Here is a 19,272-nt window from a genome sequence, read left to right as displayed (position 1 = left end):
AAAGTAATAAAGTGTATAGTTTTTGAAAAAGCCTTAATCAACTAATAGTTGATCAAGAATGGCCACGGAATGGCCCACTTGGTCGGCTTCTGGCTACAAGAGGTAGCCTCAATAGTGCTCATCTTCTCAGCTGCACTCTTCTCAGCTCCAACATCCGCAGAACTCAACGGATCAACATGTCGGACATCTTCCCATTCAATGACCTCTTCGGACTCGTCGGAATCCAGATCAGACTCCGTTGCTTTAACTGGCTCATCTTCGGGCTCCTCATCCGTGCCATAGCTAAGGCATCCTAGACCGCCTCTTTGAACGATTGGCTCCTTTACACCGGAGCAACATGTGGCTCTTCCTTCCCAAACCAGCTCTGCAATGTCTAAAACAGAAGAATCTTCCTCCACTTTGCTCCCGATGCAGGCGGAGTTGTCACAACAGGAGTAGGGGTAGAGATAGGCATATCAGGAAGTATAAAATATGATTTCTTTTCAGAAACCGTATTGCAAGTGACGGGCCACATGGGGTCTTTCTTCCTAGCTGTCTGGGCAAAGACAATGGAATGGTTGCCTACCTTAAAGGTCAAAGTATCCGAACCAACATCAATAACTGCACTAGCAGTGTGCAGGAATGGTCTACCTAGAATAATAGGAATGTGGGCATCTTCGGGCATATCTAGTACCACGAAGTCAAAAGGGAAGAAGAACTTCCCTATTTGCATGGGAATGTCCTCTAAGACTCCTATTGGCTGGACCGCAGATCGATTAGCCATCTGTACTGTCATGTTCATGACTGCAAACCTATTCAACTTTAACTTCCTAGCAAGACTCAAAGGCATTACACTAATAATGGCTCCTAGGTCACATAAGGCTTTCTCAATAGGAAAGGTGCCAATATTACATGGGACTGAGAAACTACCTGGGTCTTCTAGCTCAAGGGGTGCAGTATGGGTCAAATAAGAGCATGACTCCTCAGTGAGTGCGACAGTGTGCACAGTTTCAAGTGACTTCTTTTTAGACAGGAGTTGCTTCATGAATTTCATATAAGCAGGCACTTGATTTACTAACTCAAGAAAAGGAACTTGCACATTTAAGCTACGGATAACATTTTCAAATTTATTAAATGATACCTGTTCCTTCGTCGGCACAAATCTCTCTGGATAAGGGGCTGTAAGAAGTAACTTAGCCCTCTCCTCTAAATATCTCATGCCGGCATCGGTGGACTTGGGCTGGAAGTCCACAACCTTCTCCTTGTTGTAGCTTGACCCTTCTTCAGACCGTCTCAAATGTGAACCATTAATCGACAAAGGGTCGTACTTCGGAACCGGAACGGACCCATCAGCATTCAGGTCTTGTCTCAATATTTTCGAGGCAGTAGTACCCCGAAACAAGTGGTCCCTCAAGTTATCGGGCATCGGAGGTCGAAAAGAATTACTATCAGCAGCACTGTCAGTCGATCGACCAGGTTGGTCAGTCGATCGACTGACTTCTGCAGGAACAGTAGCTTCTGGTTGTCGCGGACCAGTCGATCGACTGGGTAAGTCAGTCGATCGACTAACATACCTGCTGATCGTCTTTTTCTTGTTTTTGTTCGTCACAGCCTTCTTCTTGCTTGGTTCCGCCTCATCCTTTTCAGTGACGTCCTCAACCATAATGGGCCCATTAAGGGTAGACCCACTCCTCAAAGTAATTGCATTAAGGGTCTCCTTTTGGTCCGTTTGAGTCGGTAAATGTCCCGGAGCTCGAGTTGTATTCTTGCTAGCCAATTGGGCAATTTGGCTCTCCAACATCTTCATCCCGGCCTCTCTGGCCTGGGATTCCTTCAGCAACAAATTCTTCAACTCATTGAAATCAGAACCTTGGGCTTGTTGCTGCTGCTGTGGGACATACGGAGGCTTTTGGTACTGTTATTGCTTATGAGGGGGCACATAATTCTACTGCTGTTGCTGTTGTGGAGGTTGAGTCGGATTCAAGACATTTTGGCTGCTCTACCTCAGGTTTGGATGGACATTCGGCTCATAGTAAGTGGTTGTCTGCCTATAATGTTGAAAGGCAGCACAAGACTCAAAGAGACTAGGACAATTGTCTGAAACATGTCCCTCAGCTCCACATCTTTTACGACGAAAAAGGACCGTCTTAAACAAAGCATTTACATGGTAAATCCCTCCTTTTGAAGCTCCTCCCAACTCGTACTTGTCAAATCTCACCGTGAGAGCTTCTAATGCAAACTGAGAAGGAGATTCAAGACTCTCCTTTGATTTCCCAGGGAATTCCCATACTCAGCTTTATGGATGGCCAAGTCATCAATGATCTTCCACCCCTTAGTTTATCCCATATTCTCCTGGAATCTGCCACTAGCTGCCGCATCCAGGATAGCTCTCTGGTCGTCATAGAGCCTATTGTAGAACTGATTGCATAAGCTCCATTTCTCAAACCCATGATGCGGAATGGTTCGCACCAGCTTCTTGAAACGGACCCATGCCTCATGAAAGTTCTCATCATGACCCTGTTTAAAGCTCGTGATCTGAGCTCTAATGGTATTTGTCTTCGAAGCAGAGAAATATTTCTTGTAGAATGCCAAGGCCAAAGAATTCCAGTCGGTGATCCCATTAGCAGCTCGGTCCAGGTCTCGGTACCACTCCCTTGCAGCATCGCGGAGTGAGAATATAAACATTGTCTCCTTCACCTGGTCCTGGGTCACACCGGTCGGTGGGGTTATAGAGCAGCAATAATCAATAAATATTTCCATATGCTTGGCTGCATCTTCATTTGCAGCTCCCCCGAATTGGTTTCTCTCAACTAAGTTGATATAAGAAGGCTTCAGTTCGAATTTCCTTTCAGCTCCCGGTAATTCGAACCCCTAGTATAGATTTGCAGCTGTTGGCTCAGAGTGACTCGCTATAGTCGCTTCTTCAGCCATCTCTAGAAAATCTGGAGAAGTGACGGTCTCAGCTGATGAAGTGGAAATGGGAGATGAAGGTGGATCCTCCTCGAACAGCTCGTTCTCGTAGTAACTAGACAGAGTACTCAGCTCTTCCTTTGCGCAATATCCTAGATGATCGTCTCAACTCGCGCAAAGTCTTCTCAATCTCAGGATTAAACGGTACTAATTCACCACCCTGTGACCTGCGCATAAGAGGAAACTACAAAAAGAATATGAGAATAGCTTAAGGAACGAATGTTTCTTAAACTAAGAAACAGACTAAAATAAAACAACTAAAAATTAGAACAATTGCCTCCCCGGCAACGGCGCCAAAATTTGATACCCGTCGTTGTGAGTACCAAAAATAATATTTATAATACTTATTAAAACTAACAGAATCTAGTGGTAACAGGGGCGAACCACAGAGAGGCAGATGTAATTATTAGTTGTCTAATTTCAGTCTAAGGTAACGAATGTGGGGGTTGAGTTGATTTGGTTTATAGCTAAGGCAATAAAAGTAAAATAAAATAAACAGTAGATGAAATCAAGAATAAAAAGGGGTGCTAAGATGGTCGTTTCACTATAGTTTCGGCGGCAGCATACTAGGTAGGTCTTAATCAAACACGTGAGACGGGAAAATAAGAGGTCCTCTCGGTCCACTCTCACAAGTAGCATCTTTCGATCTCGCTACAGGTCCCTAATATCACTAATACTAACTTTCGTCCTGAAAAGTGACTCAAAAGGCTAAACTAGCATATCTTTCGATCTCGCTAATCTAGTCGTCTTAATTAGGTAGGCTATCTCCCTTCCCTATCTTTCGATCTTTATTAGGTCGGTCAAATCCTAAACATTCAACTAGTCGCGTGCACTCGATTCGTCAAATATAGAAATTAAATTAATTAAAACGAAGCATATCTCACGAGGCCAGTCGATCGACCAAGGTAGGCAGTCGATCGACCGTGGCGCGATTCAGGGTTCCCTATTCTAATGCCGCCTATCCTACAGATCCCCTACATCCTAGCACGATGAATTTAGCTACTCATAATATTGATGAAAACAACAACAATATAAACGAAATAATCTACTGAATTCATGCTTGAAATAGTTAAATAACAAATAGCAATAAACGATAATCGGCTTCGGGAAACTAACTAGCAATTCTATACTAGGAACGAAATATAAGCAATAAAACTGAACAGGAATAGGAGAATACCGAATGGAAGAATTGCAGGAATAGAATCCAGAAAACGAATGCAAAGAGTAACTTGTATTGAATACAAAACAATATTCGTAACCCTAATTATTTCCTAAAGAACTGTATGCTAAAACTTGAATAAAAACTAGATGGAATACTAGATGATTAAAGCTCAATGCCAGGTTACGTTATATAGCAATATAACGTAACAATATTCGCAAAACCTAATACACAATGGGCTTTCTATTCCTCGATCTTTTTGTTTGCGTCAGAGTAGCGGATTGGTCGATCGACCATTGGGGCTGGTCGATCGACTGGTCATTGCTGAACAGAAGCTTCTGGGGATCGTGCATTGGTCGATCGACCATATGAGGCAGTCGATCGACCACCATAGCTGGTAGTCCGCTTCTAATTCTCCATAAAGTTGTCTTTTAGGCTTCGAAACGCGCACCAAGTTCATTTCTCGAGTCTCTACTCCATATCAAATGCAATGCAATGCACTCGGGGACGGATTTAGCTCAATATCTATTCATTTCCGCATAAATCTGCAATATTACATAAAAATACGAAGGTAGACGAAATGGGGCAAATAGTAGCATAAAACTACACAATTGAGCTCTGAAATGCGTGTAAAATGAGATGTAAAACATCATATAAATGACACGCATCAAACTTCCCCAAACCAAACCCTTGCTTGTCCCCAAGCAAGAACTAGACTCGATCCTAAAAACCTACTGGAACGAGTTCAATCTCAGAGCGAAATGCACAAGTAAAGCCTAAACCAATTTAATGCAAAAACCAACAATCAATTAGAAATGTAAATCATGCAAACGAGTTATGTAGTCGTCAAAAACTGCTGAACCGTCAACTATAGAGACTTATCAAATTGGACTCTCACGGGTCGCTCAAATCACTCAAGAAATACAGGTGAATATATGTGAAAGATAGAAAGAATTCATTTTGTTAGTGACACTCACCTAACTACGACCTATAAGAACATGCCTGCAAAATAATATGAAGGTAATCTCTACAACCATACATATGCATTCCAACCGAAAAAATGACCATGACACATGTCGAGGTAAATAAGGGATATGTGAGGTAATGGGCAGGAAAGGCAAAACATTTATGGGAATGTGGGGGTACAGGTGATCAAGCTAGTACCGTAACAAAACCATATGACAATATCCACTTCTTGCTCAAACTTTAATCTACACGGTGCTATAGCAAGCACAAAACTCATAATTTCCGAAATAATCAACTCCCCATAAGATACAAATGAAACATGGGAGCAAAAATCGCCATTTGAATAAAGACTTTAATCATGCGAATTGATTTCTTTTTTTTTCTTCTCGGGCATCGGTCGATCGACCAAGTGGAGCAGTCGATCGACTGCATTAAACAGTACATCACTCTCTTTTTCTTTTTCGAATCATTTTTCTTCTTTTTTTTTTCTTTGTTCCTTTCTTTCTTTCCTTTTTCCAACTTCCCAACTTCATCTCAAAATGAGCATATATATGCCACCAAAAACGTAGTAACAATCCCAAAAACTAAACTACTAGCTTGACAAGGGCAGGCTAAATGTAGGATGTAGTAACAAGACAAAAAGGCTGTTTTTGGCAGTGTGGAGCTTATGGGCAAAATGAATAAAGGAAAACCTCTACCACATGTGTCAACTAACCACAAACTGAATGCATACAGGTATTAAGCAGATCAATTTCATATTTATGCATATTTATGTAACATGTCTCATAAGGAGTACTACTCACAATCCTAGATAAACTGGTCATAGATGACACCACTTATAAGGCTCTAAATCTCAGAATATGATGTAGTTTGCCAAAAATCAAAGTCAAGTTTCGAGTCCAGCAAATAATTTAACAAAAACTCGTAGACTATGCATGTGTGATTCTACTAATAACATGTCAATTAGCAAGGCTTAGGCAAAAACAGATGCAAATGCAATGTTATCATTGAAATACTACCATTCCGACTCGACCTATATGCTAAAATAAACATGAAATTTTTTTGAATTTTTGTGAATTTTTTCAAGTTTTTTAATTTTTGTATATATATATATGAAATGAAAAAAAACAATGCAAGGCAAAAATGTAAACGTGCAACTGAAATGCAATAAAACATATGAATGTAATGCAAAACCCTTCCCCAAACCAAATCGCACAATGTCCCTATTGTGCAAAATCATGTATAAACAAGCAAAAGGAAATGGGATTTTGCGATAAATTAATTAAATAAGACATGAAGTAAAGACTTGGAAACTCACAAGACTTTAAGCGCAGCAAAAGGAAACCTCCCCAAACTAGCGTGAGCTAGGAGGTTTCAGTAGCCAGCAGTGCTACTAAAAGGTACCTGAAAAGACAACAATACCACGCATAAAACCGAGAAAGCAATTTATGAAATGTAAAATTATGTGCAAAATAAGGAAAATAGAAGAAACAGAAATGAGTCGGAGAATAAAGTGGAGAAAAGACTCCCTCAACTCCGAAAATCGACCAAACACAGCATGGGAATGATCGAAAACAGGTACAGCAACGTAAGGCGGTCGATCGACCATAGCAGGCAGTCGATCGACTGGAATAAACAGGAACAGAAGCTCCTGGAAGTCACACCTCAGTCGATCGACTAGGGTATGCGGTCGATCGACTGGAGATACTTATGTAATTTTCTGATTTCTTCGAATTAGCTCGAGAACTTGAGCTAATATGGTCTATAAACCTGCAAACGCACATAATACCGCGCCAAAAATTGCGCAAAACCCAAAGCAATAGTATAAAGTACTAAAAATCCTAAGCAAACTTAAAATGCGAAGTCTCGCGCACACAAAACAATAAAAAGTTCAACGAAAGCAATAAAGTGTATAGTTTTTGAAAAAGCCTTAATCAACTAATAATTGATCAAGAATGGCCACGGAATGGCCCACTTGGTCGGCTTCTGGCTACAAGAGGTAGCCTCAATAGTGCTCATCTTCTCAGCTGCACTCTTCTCAGCTCCAACATCCGCAGAACTCAACGGATCAACATGTCGGACATCTTCCCATTCAATGACCTCTTCGGACTCGTCGGAATCCAGATCAAACTCCGTTGCTTTGACTGGCTCATCTTCGGGCTCCTCATCCGTGCCATAGCTAAGGCATCCTAGACCGCCTCTTTGAACGATTAGCTCCTTTGCAGCTGGAGCAACATGTGGCTCTTCCTTCCGCAAACCAGCTCCTGCAATGTCTAAAACAGAAGAATCTTCCTCCACTTTGCTCCCAGTCTGGGGCGGAGGTGTCACAACAGGAGTAGGGGTAGAGATAGGCATATCAGGAAGTATAAAATAAGATTTCTTTTCAGAAACCGTATTGCAAGTGACGGGCCACATGGGGTTTTTCTTCCTAGCTGTCTGGGCAAAGACAATGGAATGCTTGCTTACCTTAAAGGTCAAAGTACCCGAACCAACATCAATAACTGCACCAACAGTGTGCAGGAATGGTCTACCTAGAATAATAGGAATGTGGGCATCTTCGGGCATATCTAGTACCACGAAGTCAACAGGGAAGAAGAACTTCCCTATTTGCACGGGAATGTCCTTTAAGACTCCTATTGGGCCGGACCGCAGATCGATCACCATCAGACTTTGTCATGTTCGTGACTGCAAACCTATTCAACTTTAACTTCCTAGCAAGACTCAAAGGCATTACACTAATACTGGCTCCTAGGTCACATAAGGCTTTCTCAATAGGAAAGGTGCCAATATTACATGGGACTGAGAAACTACCTGGGTCTTCTAGCTTAAGGGGTGTATTATGGGTCAAATAAGAGCATGACTTCTCAGTGAGTGCGACAGTGTGCACAGTTTCACGTGACTTCTTTTTAGACAGGAGTTGCTTCATGAATTTCATATAAGCAGGCACTTGATTTACTAACTCAAGAAAAGGAACTTGCACATTTAATCTACGGATAAAATTTTCAAATTTATTAAATGATACCTGTTTCTTCGTCGGCACTAATCTCTCTGGATAAGGGGCTGTACGAAGTAACTTAGCCCTCTCTTCTAAATCTCTCATGCCGTCATCGGTGGACTTGGGCTGAAAGTCCACAACCTTCTCCTTGTTGTAGCTTGACTCTTCTTCAGACCGTCTCAAATGTGAACCATTAATCGACAAAGGGTCGTACTTCGGAACCGGAACGGACCCATCAGCATTCGGGTCTTGCCTCAATATTTTCGGGGCAGTAGTACCCCGAAACAAGTGGTCCCTCAAGTTATCGGGCATCGGAGGACGAAAAGAATTACTATCAGCAGCACTGTCAGTCGATCGACCAGGTTGGTCTGTCGATCGACTGACTTCTGCAAGAACAGTAGCTTCTGGTTGTCGCGGACCAATCGATCGACTGGGTATGTCAGTCGATCGACTAACATACCTGCTGATCGTCTTTTTCTTGTTTTTGTTCGTCACAGCCTTCTCCTTGCTTGGTTCTGCCTCATCCTTTTCAGTGACGTCCTCAACCATAATGGGCCCATTAAGGGTAGACCCACTCCTCAAAGTAATGGCATTAAGGGTCTCCTTTTGGTCCGTTTGAGTCGGTAAATGTCCCGGAGCTCGAGTTGTATTCTTGCTAGCCAATTGGGCAATTTGGCTCTCCAACATCTTCATCCCGGCCTCTCTAGCCTAGGATTCCTTCAGCAAAAAATTCTTCAACTCATTGAAATCAGAACCTTAGGCTTGTTGCTGCTGTTGTGGAGGTTGAGTCGGATTCAAGACATTTTGGCTGCTCCACCTCAGGTTTGGATGGACATTCGGCTCATAGTAAGTATTTGTCTGCCTATAATGTTGAAAGGCAGCACAAGACTCAAAGGGACTAGGACAATTGTCTGAAACATGTCCCTCAGTCCCACATCTTTTACGGGCATTTAAAGGACCGTCTCAAACAAAGATTTACATGGTAAATCCCTTCTTTTGAAGCTCCTCCCAACTCGTACTTGTCAAATCTCGCCGTGAGAGCTTCTAATGCAGCTACAGAAGGAGATTCAGCAGCTCTCCTTTCATTTCCCCGGGAATTCCCAGACTCAGCTTTATGGGTGGCCAAGTCATCAATGATCTTCCACCCCTTAGTTTCTCCCATATTCTCCTGGAATCTGCCACTAGCTGCCGCATCCAGGATAGCTCTCTGGTCGTCATAGAGCCCATTGTAGAACTGATTGCATAAGCTCCATTTCTCAAACCCATGATGCGGAATGGTTCGCACCAGCTTCTTGAAACGAACCCATGCCTCATGAAAGTTCTCATCAGGACCCTGTTTAAAGCTCGTGATCTGAGCTCTAATGGTATTTGTCTTCGAAGCAGAGAAATATTTCTTGTAGAATGCCAAGGCCAAAGAATTCTAGTCGGTGATCCCATTAGCAGCTCGGTCCAGGTCTCGGTACCACTCCCTTGCAACATCGCGGAGTGAGAATATAAACATTGTCTCCTTCACCTGGTCCTGGGTCACACCGGTCGGTGGGGTTATAGAGCAGCAATAATCAATAAATATTTCCATATGCTTGGCTGCATCTTCATTTGCAGCTCCCCCGAATTGGTTTCTCTCAACTAAGTTGATATAAGAAGGCTTCGGTTCGAATTTCCTATCAGCTCCCGGTAATTCGAACCCCTTGTATAAATTTGCAGCTGTCGGCTCAGAGTGACTCGCTATAGTCGCTTCTTCAGCCATTTCTAGAAAATCTGGAGAAGTGACGGTCTCAGCTGATGAAGTGGAAATGGGAGATGAAGGTGGATCCTCCTCGAACAGCTCGTTCCCGTAGTAACTAGACAGAGTACTCAGCTCTTCTTCTGTCGGCAATATCCTAGATGATAGTCTCAACTCGCGCAAAGTCTTCTCAATCTCAGGATTGAACGGTACTAATTCACCACCCTGTGACCTGCGCATAAGAGAAAACTACAAAAAGAATATGAGAATAGCTTAAGGAACGAATGTCCCTTAAACTAAGAAACAGACTAAAATAAAACAACTAAAAATTACAACAATTGCCTCCCCGGCAACGGCGCCAAAATTTGATACCCGTCGTTGTGTGTACCAAAAATAATATTTATAATACCTATTAAAACTAACAGAATCTATTGGTAACAGGGTCGAACCACAGAGAGGCAGATGTAATTATTAGTTGTCTAATTTCAGTCTAAGGTAACGAATGTGGGGGTTGAGTTGATTTGGTCTATAGCTAAGGCAATAAAAGTAAAATAAACTAAACAGTAGATGAAATCAAGAATAAAAAGGGGTGCTAAGATGGTCGGTTCACTATAGTTTCGGCGGCAGCATACTAGGTAGGTCTTAATCAAACACGTGAGACGGGAAAATAAGAGGTCCTCTCGGTCCACTCTCACAAGTACCATCTTTCGATCTCGCTACAGGTCCCTAATATCACTAATACTAACTTTCGTCCTGAAAAGTGACTCAAAAGGCTAAACTAGCATATCTTTCGATCTCGCTAATCTCGTCGTCTTAATTAGGTAGGCTATCTCCCTTCCCTATCTTTCGATCTTTATTAGGTCGGTCAAATCCTAAACATTCAACTAGTCGCGTGCACTCGATTCGTCAAATATAGAAATTAAATTAATTAAAACGAAGCATATCTCACGAGGCCAGTCGATCGACCAAGGTAGGCAGTCGATCGACCGTGGCGCGATTCAGGGTTACCTATTCTAATGCCGCCTATCCTACAGATCCGCTACATCCTAGCACGATGAATTTAGCTACTCATAATATTGATGAAAACAACAACAATATAAACGAAATAATCTACTGAATTCATGCTTGAAATAGTTAAATAACAAATAGCAATAAACGATAATCGGCTTCGGGAAACTAACTAGAAATTCTATACTAGGAATGAAATATAAGCAATAAAACTGAACAAGAACAGGAGAATACCGAATGGAAGAATTGCAGGAATAGAATCCAGAAAACGAATGCAAAGAGTAACTTGTATTGAATACGAAACAATATTCGGAACCCTCATTATTTCCTAAAGAACTGTATGCTGAAACTTGAATAAAAACTAGATGGAATACTAGATGATTAAAGCTCAATGTCAGGTTACGTTATATAGCAATATAACGTAACATTATTCGCAAAACCTAATACACAATAGGCTTTCTATTCCTCGATCTTTTTGTTTGCGTCAGAGTAGCGGCTTGGACGATCGACCATTGGGGCTGGTCGATCGACTGGTCATTGCTGAACAGAAGCTTCTGGGGATCGTGCATTGGTCGATCGACCATAGGAGGCAGTCGATCGACCAACATAGCTGGTAGTTCGCTTCTAATTCTCCATAAAGTTGTCTTTTAGGCTTCGAAACGCGCACCAAGTTCATTTCTCGAGTCTCTACTCCATATCAAATGCAATGCAATGCACTCGGGGACGGATTTAGCTCAATATCTACTCATTTCTGCATAAATCTGCAATATTACATAAAAATACGAAAGTAGACGAAATGGGGCAAATAGTAGCATAAAACTACACAATTGAGCTCTGAAATGCGTGTAAAATGAGGTGTAAAACATCATATAAATGACACGCATCACCGCCCGCCTCGATAGCGGCCTCTACTAATGATTAGGGAAATTGTCTATACTCGATATATTGACGGTTATATGCCTGCAATGCAACATCCATAGAATTAATCCTAGTATGTGATGAGAATTAATACTAAGTCGGTGAACACGTAATTTAATCATACAATTGATGCCAAAGTCGGGATTTAAGTTCAATTACATGTGAAGGAATACAAGTGATAATAAAGAAATACAACAAAAAATACAATAAAGGAAAATTACAGTAAAGAAAATTATAATAATTACATCGGGTTTAATGATTTATGTCGAAGATACATCTAAAACGGATAATTTGGAAAAGAACAAAATGAATGAAATAACGAACAGGAATTAAGGCGATAATACGAATAATAGTTAATTAATTACGTAATTAAATAAACTAGATCGAGGCAAAACGGGAGTTCAGAGACAGAAGTCAGCCAGGAACAGGCGCAGCAGAGCTGCGCCCTCTGGAAGAGGCGCAACAGTCACTGCGTCTGTTCCTTGGCTCAGTTCTGGCTGTGAAGCCGGAATTGCGAATTGTTAATACTCATTGGTGATTTTAATGATTGATTAGTATTATTTACTCGGATGAAAGTGATTAACAGATTATTTACATGATTAATGGTCATGAAAACGATAAACATGGATGAAACGGAATTAGGATGAATTATACATGATTAATAAGGATTAACTAATGGATTAAACAAACTAACTAATTAATTAGGTTAATTAGATTAAATATGATGGACTAATGATGAATATGATAATAAACAAGTGAGAATATATCAGAGATCGAATTCCAGAAACCCAATATGAATGAATCGAATTTCTACAACCCGAATTTGACTTTAATGACGAAAACCCGCAAATATTAATTACTTGGGATTGAAGTCGGGAATTTAAAAGATGAATTATATGTTAGTGACGATGAACAGTATGCATGTCAAATTATTATGTTCAGATTGTTATATTAAAACAAGGAACAAACAAAAGCAAAAAAAAAAGAACGAACGAATTAACGAAAGAAGAAAAAAGGAAGCAGGAACTGCGGCAGCCTCACGAAGAGGCGCAACAGGTACTGCGTCCCTTTGAAGAGGCACAGCAGTTGCTGCATCCTTTCTCGACGGTTGTCCTCTGATAATCCGTAAAAAAGGGTTTTAAACAAAGGGTTTTATAAATCGGTTTTAATTGTATTTTCGACATAAACCTTACAATATGATTACAATAAATAAATAACAATAAGTAAAAGAGAGATTTACACCCTCAGACTTACATGTTTGACGAAACGAGATGAACTAAGTTAACGTTTAGTGATGCTCGACTCGAATGTAACGAAAGTGCCCTCGTAAGAGGAAAACGATTAAGATTGATTAAAGTTGATTATGGTGGAGTTGGTCAAATTGGTCGGTCATGCAAAACGAGGCTGGTACTCAGAAGGATCCGAGCTTGCATGGTCGAAAGTTCAAGCACGTAGACGCCAAAAAGTAAGAACGTGGTCTAGAATGCAAAGGGAGAAGAGAAGGGCGGACACTCGCGTGAGAAATATGTCAGACCGAAGGTCTCTATTTATACTAATCACGTGGAGGAAGTAGGGTTGTCGGAGAGACTTTGGAAGTGAATCTCGAAAAGATATGAAAAAATATGAAAAAATACGCAGAAAAGGACTTTGGAAGAGGCGCAACAGGCACTGCGTCTCTTGGAAGAGGCGCAGCACCTGCTGCGTCTATTCCCAAGTGGTTTTGTAACACCCCCATATTCAGAGGAGCCTTAACTAGGCCTTCCTTAGGATATAAGGGCGTTACCATCTCGGTTGCCCGAGGATAGCAATAACCAACGTCGATAAAAGAACTATTAAGTTATATTACAAGCGGTTTAAACCAAAATACGATATAAAGGTACAACTCAAGACTATTCACTATGACCGCCATATCTCGTGAGGACTCATCCCTGCCCGGACTCCAGCTATCAACAACATCAACACCTGCTAAGACTGACTGCTCACCATAGGGGATCATGGCAGACACATAACAAACAAACAACCACACAAGGTCAGTACTGAGATACAACGCAGCATTAACGACTACATCCATCAACACACTACAACACTAACAGTCTTACACACAATCACGATAATCCAACATCCTCTGTCAGTGACTGTCCACTGGACCAGTCCTGCCAGTGGGGGACCGCAGCCGTACCCACCAAATCCCCGCTCACCATACTGAGCGATAACCCTGTCCATTAATGTGCACATCCCTTCTGTGGCGGGTTCCACGAAGGCGAAACTAGGGCGTGAAGCCACTCCCGCAAGTGACCCCACTCGGTAGGCCACGCCTCGCGAACCATCAACAACGATCACAACCACAAAGACAATACAATTACTATATCAAACAACCAAACACAATACAGCCACAACATCCGACACACTAGACCATCTACAGAAACTGAGTAGGCGAACCTACCTTTAAGCCACCGCAACCCATCCATGCCGACGATAACATGTCCAAATGACCAAGCAACACCTATAACCAGGATACAATTCTAGATTACTAACAAGCAAACCCTAACTATGAAGAACAAGAACACGGATGATGATTATGACATACCTATAGGGAGAAACTCAAAGAAAAGACCGCTACCCGACTCAAGAGACGCTCTCCTAAGGCACAAGGATCTTCACAAAGGCTTCCATGGAGGTTTTGAGGTGAAGGGAAGGGAAAGAGGCGACTGAAAGATAGGAGGAAAGTGGCGGAAGTGATATGCGGATTTAACAAAATGCGATATAAAACCCTCGCTGAAAACTGGGTACTCGATCGAGTACCCAACATACTCGATCGAGTAGCCCCCTACTCGATCGAGTAACCTAGCTACTCGATCGAGTAGCCTCTACTCTATCGAGTACCACTCTTAACACACAACCCAAGATGACTTCAGCACTTACTTCTAAGATTATTCCCGCTCCCAAGGTCAGTCAACGCTGGTCAAAGGGTCCCTAAAAGGACGGGTATTACAGTCTTCTCCCCTTAAAAAGAACTTCGTCCCCGAAGTTCAACTCACCTCTCCCGCTCACGACACGGAACCAACACGATCTCACCAATCTTCCCGGTCAAACCATTACCTCTTGGAAATACCATCCCCCCCCATGTCATCATCATCACCGTCGACAATTATTCCTATCGATTCTTACCACTATCATGCAAGCGTTATCACCGTCAACCGTTATTCTATATATATATATATATATATATATATATATATATATATATATATATATATATATATATATATATATATATATATATATATATAAAGCATCTAACTCGCAATGCGAATCGCCACTCACGATCACCCAACGTACAGTAAAAATTATCAAACTATCAATCTAGAACATGTCTCATATCCACTTTCATGTGGTACAACTAATGCCACCATGTTACTCGGCAACGTGATTCAAATAGGATTCATCGCACTATAACTATTTCTTCATGACCGTCTCTTGAAACATACGACTACACTCACTTTAAAGAACTAAAGTAATTTGTTATACTTCAGGAATCTTGTAACTAAAGCTAAACATAATACCAACCACATTATAAACAAGCAAAACATTATTCAAAAACAACCTTTTTATTTCGCGACATTACTCTTCCCCTCTAAAAAGGAACTTCGTCCCCGAAGTTCACCACCCAAATTTCCACGCATTTTACCTATTATTTGATTCATGACATGGGCTAAAATATATTATCTATCGTGGACATTACTCGTTAAGCACAAACTCGTTAAATTAGAATTCATACACAAGCCACCGGAATAATTAGCCGCCGTCTAGCGGGCACGTTGAAATGGTATGCACAAAGATGTGAGAAGATTTAATTCCGGTAATGGGATGAGGACAAGGCGAATGCCGCATTTAAGCAAAAGAATCTATCACCGGTTTATTAATTGGTAACAATATGCATAGAAAACTCAAGCACGACTTCCAACATAGAGAATTAATGGTTCAACGATGTTACTAAGCACTAACAACCACGTTAAATATGAAACTTGCAATTATAAAACAATTGAACATTTTAAATTTTCGAAAACCTCCTGTAACAGTGCTACTCGATCGAGTGTCTTGGCTACTCGATCGAGTAGCCCAAAGATCAGAAACTTTTCATCCCGTCTTCCTGCAGCTACTCGATAGAGTATGGGGTACTCTATCGAGTACCTACAGGCCAAAGCCTTATAAAACCTGTCATAAATCACGTACATGCACATCTTTGTCACATAAAGATCGAGTCGGGACGACTCCCCCGACTTCTAACTTCCTGCAACAAGTCGAAGTATCAAATCCGGCCTTATGGCCAACAATACAAGTCTAACAAAGTCTCAATAAAACAACTACTAAAGTCTAGCAACGATACCAACACCTAAAACCAACTACCACTAACAAAGACAACTACAAGGAGTATCACTCCTGCTGCTGCTGCTGCTGCTGCTCAAACATCACCTCATCATCACCACCACCGCCAGAAGTACCTGCTCCCGATGTCCCAATCCCCGTATCCACTCCTCCTCCTACTCCTGGGCCCACGTACCATGGAGTCAAGCCACCGTAAGGGAAGGACTGAGGTGCCCCCCACGTCGACTGATCCACCCCGTAGGAATGGAAAACCCCTGAGTAGTCCCCAACTCCACTCCACCAAACTGGATGCGGTCCCTCCGTCCCTATCCCCTGAGCGTACGCCATCTCGTGCATGTTCCGGAGTGTCAAGGTAGATGACACTCTCTCCGCCAAGTAGCTAGACCGCGTCTCCGGGGTGTCGAGATAAGGGTAGCACGGGAAAGGCTGCTGCTGCTGCGGTGCTACTGGCTGTGGCCTAGTCTCCGAGGCCCTCTCCCTCACTCGACGGGGTCCCCTCCCCAATCTGGGTCTCTCCACCACCGCAACTCCCGCATTCTCGCCTTTCGTCGGCTCCGGCATCTCCTCGAGGATGGTGCCGTCGATGAGATAGGTCTGTAGATGGCGGGGTCTGTCATCATCCTCCTCCTCCTCATCATCGGAGTCCACCGTCACTACTGTCGGCTCCAAGGGCTCCGTGGGTGGGAGGTGCTCAGGAGCTGGAATCTTCATCCAACTCATGCCCCACACCCTCCACGCTAGGCTACCGTCAGCCAAGGTCCTCAACCATTTCAGGTCGAGATAGTAGTCACGATCCATGGTAGGCACTGGGGTAGCTAGAGGCACGTACTCCGAAGAAGCTTCAAAAGAGGTTAGCTTTTCAGCTAACCGAGTGGCAATAGCGCCACAACTCAGGTACCGGGAAGAGGAAGAAGCCATCAAGGCAAGGGCAGCACAAACCATAGAAGGAGCATTAAAGACCACTTTCTTGGCCCGCTCCGGGTTGAGGTAAGACATCAGAAGTAAGACCTCATGATTATTCAATTTACTGATATCCTTTCTGTCATAGAGGAGGTTCGAAAGAGAACGGAGAAAGACCCTCAAGGTAATATGTTTGAAACGTCATTAATCGGCATGTTGCTCGAGGTGGGAGCTTGCTTCCCGATCAAGCAAGGCATTAGGCGCGACGCCGCACTCACCGGGATATTGGTGATGGAGTCCTTGGGAGGCTTAGCCAACCCAAGGTGAGAGGCAAACAGATCCATAGTCAACGTAAAACTGGTATTCATCAATCTAAACTCAACAAATCGACCCGTGGGTCATAGTTAAAAGAGCTCATGAACTCCAAGGTAAGAAAAGGGTAAGTATGCTTCCTCAGCCTATACAAACCCGTAAAACCTAAGGTCTCGAATATGTGACGGACATCCGTCTCTATCTCCAAGTCCTCTAACACAGTAGTGTTTATACACTTCGTAGGTCTCATTTTGCGTTTTTGTAAGGCTACAAAACGCTCCCTCTGCTTGAAATCAACAAAAACAATTGTAGGGTATTCGGGATCATGCGGGTACCACAGTCCACTCCCCTCCCCCATCTCGGGTGGGTTACACCTCCCCGCTTACTTTGGCGATTCCAAGGTTCGGTCTCGGCATCTGCTTTAGGCATAAGTTTAACAACTTGCATAAACATTCAAGCATTTATTTCATGTAATTCGAATTTGATATACTCAGCTAGGCATACCAATTTATCAACAACTTTCAACATGTGAAGCACATAATCTATGCCTGTTAGCTTCGAACATTAAGCTAAGTACACACATTCACCAGCAGTTTCCAAAATTTGACATGTAAGCGCAGGTTATTACTACTCATAAGCCATAGTTGTGAAAGAAATTATCATGGTGATTACATATGTTCAACAAATTCGAATATCCTAGCATGCTTCTAAATGTTGTTCCAAACACACTTCTAATCACATGTGAGTCATCCTTACTAGTTCATGGACAAGAATAGCTTAGAACATATCATTATCACCCTTCACTATCATGAACAACAACTCAATTAAAATTTTCAGACGGTCTTTACAGTTGTGATAATCTTGGCATATTTTCATCAATTATTGTTTCTTTTTTCATATTGAAGTTCAACTCATACTTATAATGTCAATTACAACATCAATTTTCAATTATAAATCACGAATTTCCATTTGAGGCACTTTTAAGACGGAGTTTTAAGGCAACTTTCTAAGGGTAAAATCATCAAAAATCTATCCTCCAACATGATATAAACAATACTTATGGCTCAATTCTACCATCTAACCATTGTAAAATAACCAAAAATCAATTTCAATTTTGGACACCCTAGAAATTTCGATTTCAAATTTTGCAATTTCTAATCTAATTTACAGCAATTAGTCACCAACAAGCATGAAAAGGAGGCATGTGAATCATATTTCAACCATCAAAAACAACAACCTACCCATGTAAACCGAAAATTTCAGATTATTTCACCATTCTAACACACTCAAAGCAATAAATTGCATAAATTAGGAAGGAAAGCATACCTTGATTGATTAACAAAGTAAAGAAACGAAATTAAGCAAGAAAATCAACCCCAAGAATCACCACTAACCCAAGAGAAAGAGAGATTTTGAGAGGAATTAGGTTTAGCTATTTCGAAATATAGAGGAAGGATGAGGAGAATGGGAAAGAAATAGGAAGAATAGGGGTTTTATGAAAACCCGCAGGATTCGCTGTACAGTAACCTACTCGATCGAGCGCCTGGGGTACTCGATCGAGTACCACCCTACTCGATCGAGTAGGAGCTAAATCATCGAGTATCTGCAGGAATTTTCCCACATCCCGCCGTCATAGCTTCCTAACTAGATCGAGTGAGGTCTACTCGGTCTAGTAAACACCCGCACTCGGTAAAGTATAGTTAAGTACTCAGTCAGAAGTACGACTAAATCAAAAATACCTGCAAAATAACACCGCGTGTCGATTCCAAACTAAGTTCGGAATTCGGCACTAATTATCACTTCGATCACGTATTACCATTACTACGCACCATCTCAACTACTAAAGCATACATTACTTTACACCATACAAATTGCCCAACTCGAATCATTTCTAAGCATAATCCCACCATCATAATACACTTAAACTTACTTTACACGTTGCTACTACACTCGTGT

General features: G+C 41.9%; 1 long non-coding RNA gene and 2 other non-coding genes across 3 annotated transcripts in view; all 3 read left to right on the top strand.

Annotated features, from left to right (window-relative positions):
- The window catches only part of LOC141642635 (uncharacterized), a 98,727-nt gene that overhangs the window by 22,706 nt on the left and 56,749 nt on the right, over nt 1-19,272 (top strand). The gene's annotated exons all lie outside the window — the stretch shown is intronic.
- On the top strand, nt 2,423-2,529 carry LOC141644981 (small nucleolar RNA R71). The gene has a single exon (XR_012544579.1). It is a non-coding gene; the product is annotated as a small nucleolar RNA R71 (small nucleolar RNA).
- LOC141644942 (small nucleolar RNA R71) lies at nt 9,329-9,435 on the top strand. The gene has a single exon (XR_012544541.1). It is a non-coding gene; the product is annotated as a small nucleolar RNA R71 (small nucleolar RNA).

The sequence above is a fragment of the Silene latifolia genome, chromosome 2 (genome assembly GCF_048544455.1).
Source record: "Silene latifolia isolate original U9 population chromosome 2, ASM4854445v1, whole genome shotgun sequence".
In the NCBI taxonomy this organism is placed as follows: domain Eukaryota; kingdom Viridiplantae; phylum Streptophyta; class Magnoliopsida; order Caryophyllales; family Caryophyllaceae; genus Silene; species Silene latifolia.
The sequence above is the reverse complement of the archived record's forward strand: the minus strand, read 5'-3'. Positions and strand labels throughout refer to the sequence as shown.